Genomic DNA, 8,103 nt, shown 5'->3' on the forward strand with positions numbered 1-8,103 from the left:
TTGCCGCAGTAATGGTCCTGCTCTCGGGTCCGGCAGGTTCGCCACTGAGCCGCTTCTGCCAACATCCAATTAAAGGACGAATGTCAGAAATGTAGAGAGCGTGTTAACCACCGCTGATACTAGTCATGTGCGAAGTCCTGATAGCATTTTACACGTATGCTTCGCGGACGTGAGGCTTTATCTCATGGCAGTACATCAGAGAAAAAAGAGAAAACGCAGACGTACATACAATGGTTTCAATCAAAAATAATATATAGTGTGGAAATATTGCATATTAATAACACTATAATCAGCTGTTAGAGCACATGTAAACGAATTAATATATGCTATTGGAACTAGCGCGTCATGATAGTGGTTCCAGACCTAAGTTGAACTAGGCAGGAATGAGCGATAAAAAGCATTCGTGTATCATTAAAAAAGTGCCAAGTGGCGCGATGTGTTAATGGGCCGCTGAATCAAACTATCGTGAAGTATTTTCTCGCAGTATATTCTATGGATAAAACATAGCCGCAAGAATTTGATTACGAAACTACAATAGCAAGGGGGGGTACTGCGCACAAAAAGACAAGGACAAGGAGATAACACAACAAGCTTGTTGTGTTATCTTCTTGTCCTTGTCTTTTTGTGCGCAGTACCCCCCCCCCCCCCCCCCCCCCCTTGTATTCACCATGATTGACCGACTAGCCCAACAACGTACGCTCTTAAACTACAATAGCTGAAGGTACAAATTAGTTTTCATATTAGGAGTACTGGTGGTACGATGACAGCAGTTGAGAATGTAACGAGCAGACCAATTCTTATTATGTTCGTAGCTTACTAGAAAATCAAGACCAGGGTGCCGTGCTGAGGCCGCATTCTCAGCTTTAGAAGGAAAAAGTGATTTGTAACGTTGGAGGTAAAGGAATATAGAGACAAGAAATTTTGTTCCAAGTAACCTAGAAAACAGTTAGCATTACTGGTCATACAGCTAATGTGGCGATCCGAAGAAAGGTTAGAAAACACACAGAAGCCTAAGCAGTTATACGATGCTAATATAGTGGCCCGTGTAATGTGCGATGTCAGTGCACTTTAAAGAACGTCAGGAGGTCGTAATTTCTGGAGCCCTTCTCTCTGGCGTCCCTCATAGCCTGAGCCGCTTTGGAGCGTTTAACCAACCCAATCCTAATCTTTCACTCCCACCTTCCTGCCTTCCTCGCGGCGCAGTTTCGGTGTCCACCTAGAAGAAAATTTCCTTTCCTCCAAAGCAACTTATTTAGAGGTATATATGGAGGGCACAGTGAATAAAATCATATGTTTCCAGTTCATCAGCAACACCTGTAGGAATTGACCCACTTTAGGCAATCCTTGCTAGAAGATGAAATGCAAAGGTGAAATCCCGACCATCCACACCACATTCTCATCATCGTGGCCAGCTTGGTGGTTTGTTGGTTTATTAGTGTTTAACGTCCCAAAGCAACTCAGACTATGAGGGACGCCGTAGTGAAGGGCTCCAGAAATTTCGACCACCTGGGGTCTTTAAAGTGCGCTGACATCGCACAGTACACGGGCCTCTAGAATTTCGCCTCCATCGAAAATCGGCCACCGCGGGCCGGGATCGAACCCGCGTCTTTCGGGTCAGCAGCCCGAAAGACGCGGGTTCGATCCCGGCCGCGCCTTCCGGGCTGCTGACCCGAAAGACGCGGCTTAAACAGAAGGGTTGTTCCTCACGATGTGAATTCATGACACCGATACTACACACCGCTAGACGATAAGGCGGCAACCAAACACGTGCGAAACGAAAGAAAAAAGTTCCACACCATTTAAGCAATATATATTTCACGTTTCTTTTTAGGGCCTCCAGATATTCAGTCCCAATCAATGCGACTAGCATGACCAATCAACTAAACGAAATTCTCGATTGGAAAGCGTTAACCCCGTATCTCGCGGCGTCAAGAAGATAGTTCGCTCTGAAACAAACTCCTAATGGCAGAACAGCCTGTCGACCGCTTACGCGCACTTTATAACGGCTTTTTGCGCTTTTAATCTTGGTGACAGCAACATTACATGTTTTTTTTTGAACATTCATTCGTGTGAGTGTCATAAAATGACAAAAGTATTTTAAAATCTAACGGAAATAGTCACCCGTCGACGCACTATGTCCGCTCACGCAGCGAATACAGATCACCATATAAAATAGCCGTGTGACGCCGCCACCATTGCTGGAATAACCGGGCCTTGTTTCTTACCGAAGCAGGTGTCTGCAGGATGTGGACGGTGCGGCTAAACGGCGTTCCAGAGCATGTCACCCACAGGACTGTACTCATCAACGGCAAGGTCTACTCGTTCGACAGTTACCACGCGCCATGGAACTTGCTCCACGTCTTCATCTTCGACCCCGCTTCGCGCCGGTGGGATATGGTGCAGACGCAACTTCGCGACGGCGGGCCGATTACCATCTCCCGCCACACAGTTGTAGCGTACGGCCACTTGGCGTATCTGTGGGGCGGCCCGCAATGCTGGCCAGGCCCGAGTGTCCTCTACCGCTTCGACACAAGGACCATGACATGCAGCCGTTTGGCGGTGTCCGGTGAGGTGCCCCCGAGTTACGGCAACACAGCTTGTGTTGTGCGTCACCGCAAGTATATCTTAAGTGACTGGGATCTTTCGCCGTATATGAGGGTACTTGACTTGTATACCCTGGAGTGGCATCGTGTCCCCACCATCGGAGAGGCTCCGGTTCGACCTGCCTGCCAACCTGCGTCTGCCATCGGGACCCGCGTGTACGTGTTCCGCGGCAGCCCAGCAGACCCTTCCCTCATGCTATACTATTTTGAAACGACTACCTCTTCCTGGGGGCGCCCACAGGTGCAAGGCGTTCCCCCTGTGTATCGGCGAGGACATTCAGCCTTCGTGTTCAACGAAGAGCTGTACATTTTCGGAGGGTACAGCGATGTGATGAAGACCTACTTGGCAGACATGCACAAGTACGACCCCGTGACATCGCGTTGGACCGAAGTGAAGCCATGTGGCTCACCACCTTCTCCCAGGTCCTGGCATGGCTGCTCAGTGATGGGTGAAAGAGTGTTTATCTTCGGTGGCTTTGGGCCCGCACCCAACCAGGATGAGGGGCAGGTTGCTGAGGAGCGTAGGGCGCTGACGGATCTCCACGTGTTGCACTTGGCACCGACACTGAAGAACCTGTCCTTACTTGCAGTAATTGATGCACGGCTGGATCCAAGCCCCTTACCACCCATCATTAGAGAAATGATCCACGCCATCACTTCTCACCCATCGTAGTCGATGGTTGATGCTGCGTGTCAACCAAATGGAGTGCCTTTGGCGTAGCTAGCTTGGGGCTGCGGCGATGATGCAACTTAGGCGCCACTAATTCACACAGCAATAAACTCTTCTTTTATACGCAATGAATGCCTTCCTTCAGTGCTTGATTTTCGTGTAAGCAAGAAAGTCGCTAGTGTTTTGTTTATTTCATGCCAGTCTCAGGCAAAACTTTTTTAGAGCGCAGCTCTTTGGCGTCCGTTCCTGGGTTTCGCGTCGTCGTCGGCCTCGTAACCAGCTCCGCCCCCAATGTCACGCTTTTCAATTGGTCGAAATGCTCGTGACGTCACAGTGCGCGAATTTCAAATGGGGCCAATTGTACTTTGGCTAGTAACCATGCAACCAATCAAAGGGATCGTATAGTGATGCTGCAACTAAGTTGGACTGAGTTTAGTTAATTGCTTAATTAATCAATTAGCCTAATTAATATAGAGGAGAATGAAGAGGTCAGAAGAAAAGAAAAGAAAGACGCGCGCCGCAGCGACAACAGCGTCCGCGGAAGGAGACGCTGCTGAAAAAAACAGATAAGTACGAAGCCGCGTTCCCTCCAACACCACGCACTTCCCCACTCAGTAAGACGTTGCTCGTTTCATATACGTTGTCTCGAACATCCTAGACAGTTCCAACAATTGACAGGATAATGACAGAACACGATGGATAGAAATACAATAATATAAATATGAAATAGCCTAATTAACCTTTCTAGTTAGACCGCATAAATCAATAAAACCGAGAACGAAATTGGTCGAGTTGGGGAATCGAACCAGGGTCTCCGGAGTGCAATACGAGCACGCTAGCCACTCCGTAATGCCAGCTGAATGGTTTGGAATGAACAAAGGCACGTCTAGCTAATACGGCGTCTTCGTTCACTCCCATCTTCCCCCTTTCCCTTACGGCGAGGTGCAGGTGTCCACCCAGATATGCGAGAGAGATACATTTCCTTTCCTCAAAAAATAAATTTACCTTCCAGCAAGGCGTACAGCCGAATTGGCGATGGCGTTCTGTGGACTCCCTGGCAGCGTTGCAAGACGCTGTCGCGTTCCACTCTTACAGGCGAAGCTTAACATGTTAACCACACATCAGTAACACACGCAGACAGCCAATGGACGCGTCATTCGCTGGCAGCACTTGATTCATCATTCACAACTACATTCTTAACGTACGCTCCCTGGCCGCACATGCCAAGGACGTACACCACGATCACATTCTGCGCCATTCCTCTGTACTTTGCTTTGCTGAAACCTGGATGGATCCCGAAGAGCCTCTCGAAATCATAGATTTCCTATACTGCTGTGGTGCTCGCAGAGACCACAACAGAGCGGCGGGAGTCGCTATCTACTTGCGCACAGGTCTCTCTGCAATACCAGTCGAAATGTTTGGCACGTCACATGAAGTTGGCGAACTGTGCGCCGCAAAGTTGCCCAACGGCTTGCTGGTAGTAGCTGCCTACTTCGCCCCTACCGCACTCACGAAAGACGTCGTGCACTTCCTGCAACTCGCATTAACCGTCCATCGATCCACACCGATGTTAGTAGTGGGGGACTTTAATGTTGACATAAAGACAAACAGCAACTTCCTAACACTTATGCGGGAGAACATCCCGTTCCTCTCGCTCGTAACGCGTCCCACGGCTGTGACAACCTCGCGAGGCACTTGTATAGATCTCGTCTTTGAGAATCAGGCATTGGTGTACCAAGTCGAACATATATCAGTCTATTTCTCCGACCACAAAGCTTCCTTCATGACTGTCAAGAACTGTTAGTGGAATCTTTGTTAAAAGAATACGTGTGAAAAATAAAAAAAAAACTCTGTGATAGCGCATACATGTGTTGCTCGATTTCTTTGCCTCAATCTATCGAAAAGGTGAAACAGCTTATTTGCTGCGCTCAAATTTCGCATTAGGAAGTAACGTAATCGTCGGTAATTTTTTCAAAGATTACTGAGAACAAATTTTCCGAAAGAACTATTCTCTGAAATTGTTTCCATTCCAGCCTGGTGGTTTCTTCAAGGGAATCGCATCAAAATTACTTCGGCGTGAAGCTCGCGATGAAGTCTAGGTTGCTGTGAAGCCCCTGGTAGTCATCCTTTTCAAAGCAGAAGGCAGATTGAGATGCTGAATGTGGCGGTAGGCGTCGATTTTGAATCTTCTCCGGAAACAACTTCCGTCTTTTGTGATTACTTGAGAAAGCCGGACATTTATCATTTATTTCCGCATGTCTGACTTCAGTTTGACGCTGCTTTAAATGTTCACTGTTTTTTAAGGCTGCTAGTTATGGTTTACTTTTCCCGATATACATTTTAATTTCAATCTGGAAGCACGCGACCGGTATCTATTGAGGAGCGGAGATCGCTGACGGATCTCCACGTGTTGCACTTGGCACCGACACTGAAGAACCTGTGCTTACTTGCAGTAATTGATGCACGGCTGGATCTACGCCCCTTACCACCTTTGATTAGAGAAATGGTCCACGCTATCACTTCTCACCCATCGTAGTCGGTAGTAGATGCTGCATCTCAAGCAAATTGAGTGCCTGCGGCGAAGCCATCTTGCTGGTACGGTGAGACGCAACTTCGGCGCAGCTGCTTGACACAGAAATAAGCACTTCTTTTATACGCAAGGAACACCTTCCTTCAGTGACCTATTTTTGCGAAGCAAGAAAGTCGCTAGTGTTTTGTGTATATTCACGTCGCTCGGGGCCTCCTCGTTTTCGTAAATAATAAAGGGAACAAATTTTCTGAACGAAGAGTTATTCACTGAAATCGATTCACCTCCAGCCGAGTGGTTTCTTCAAGCAAGTCGCATTAACGCCACTTCGGCCTGAAGCTCGTGATGAATTCTAGGTTATCGCGTAGCCACTGCTCGCCATCCTTTTCAAAGCAGATGGTAGATAGAGATATGTGGCGGTAGGCGTCGATTCCGGCTCTTTTCCGGAAACAATTTGCTTCTTTTGCGACGACTTTGAAAGCCAAAAAGTTATCACTTATTTCCGCATGTCTGCTTTCACTTTGACGCTGCTTTAAAGGTTCACTGATTTTATAGCCTGCTAGTTATGGTTCTCTTTATTCTGTAATGGGAACGACCGGGATCCGTTCACGCGGTGCGACGAAGAGGTGAACGAAGTGCTGTGCTGGTTCCGGAGTGACTCTGGGGTTGTGCCTGCCGTGACGCGTCTTTGATCAACGGCCTCCGACCTGCGCTTCGAAGACGCACCTGTACACTTGGTGGAGGTGCTTCGATCCCCGTCCCGGTGCTCTACCTGGAACTTCGCAGCGGAACGCAACTTTCACCGCCAACAATGCCAAACACTTCGACGCAGTCATCGCCGGCCATTCCTCCCACCGTCCTCTGTTCCGGAGTACAACGCCAGCGCGACCCTTCCCCATTTAGCGGTACGGACGACCAGGATGTCGACGATTGGCTGGCCTCCTACGAGCGCGTCAGCACTTACAACCGGTGGGACGACGCCGTGGAGTTGAGCAACGTCCTTTTCTACCTGACAGACGTTGCAAACTTATGGTTTCGTAACCATGAGGCCGACCTTCCCACCTGGTCTTCATTCAAGGCAAGCTTCGCGGACGTTTTCGGCCGCCCCGCCGTGCGGAAACTTCGCGCCGAGCAACGTCTCCGTGCTCGAGCCCAGCTACCGGCTGAAGCATTCACCAGCTACATTGAAGACGTGGTCGATTTATGTAAGCGCGTCAACCCTTCGATGCCAGAGACTGACAAAGTTAACAACATTCTCAAAGGGATAGCCGATGACGCTTTCCAAATGCTCCTGGCGAAGAATCCCACCTCCGTCAGTGCCGTCATCGAGCTGTGCCAGAGCTATGACGAGTTGCGCAAGCAACGCGCTTCTACGCGGCAGTCTGGTGCGCCTACCGAGAGTCTTGCTGGCTTGTCTCTTGGTCCCTCGTCTTCGGACCAATCCCTATTCATGGAGCGCGTAAAAGATTTTATACGCGAGGAAGTCGCCCGCCAGCTTTCTCTTCTCCATCACGTTCCAGACCCTGTGTGCCCTACTGCCGACCTCGCGCCCTCCCTTGCGCCGACTATCCGCCGTGTTGTTCAGGAGCAGGTCGCTGCAGTCCTGCCATCCAGCCCCCCGCCTCCTCCTGTCGCAGCACCACTCACCTATGCTGAAGCCGTCACCCGGACACCGGGCTCGCTTGCCTCCTCCACGTATCGCAGCAGCCCTGCCTATTATGCTCCACCCCAGTCCATGCCACTTCCCCCAGCCTCGTTTCCTCGCACACGACGACGCCCTACGAACCCTTGGCGCACCGCCGATAACCGGCCCATCTGCTACGCTTGTGGACTTCCAGGGCACGTTGCACGTCTCTGCCGTCAGCGCTTGCCTCGCTCTGGGGAGGCTGTGCATCCGTACGGATACGATCCCGAGCCGCCCTTGACCAATGGCTCTTCTGGCTCGTCTATGCCTCGCTCCCAGTATTCTACTCGTCGCTCGCCTTCCCCTCGCCGCCGTTCAATTTCCCCAATGCTTCGGCGACCGGAACCCATCCGCGAGGAAAACTAACTGCCGCAGTTCCGGAGGCATGAACTGCGTCTTTTGCGAACTCGCCAAGTCCTCCGTTTCCTCCCGCCAACGTGATTCATGCGATTGTCGAAGGTGTCCCTGTTCTCGCGCTCGTTGACACGGGCGCTGCCGTGTCTGTGATTAGTGACTCTCTTCGCCGCAAAATTCGCAAGGTGACGACGCCCCTGTCTGACTTTTCGCTCCGTACGGCCAGCTCACAGCGCATCCACCCCATCGCAGCCTGCACGGTACG

Source organism: Amblyomma mixtum, chromosome 3 (assembly GCF_055824585.1).
Source record: "Amblyomma mixtum isolate Tamu chromosome 3, ASM5582458v1, whole genome shotgun sequence".
Classification (NCBI taxonomy): Eukaryota; Metazoa; Arthropoda; class Arachnida; order Ixodida; family Ixodidae; genus Amblyomma; species Amblyomma mixtum.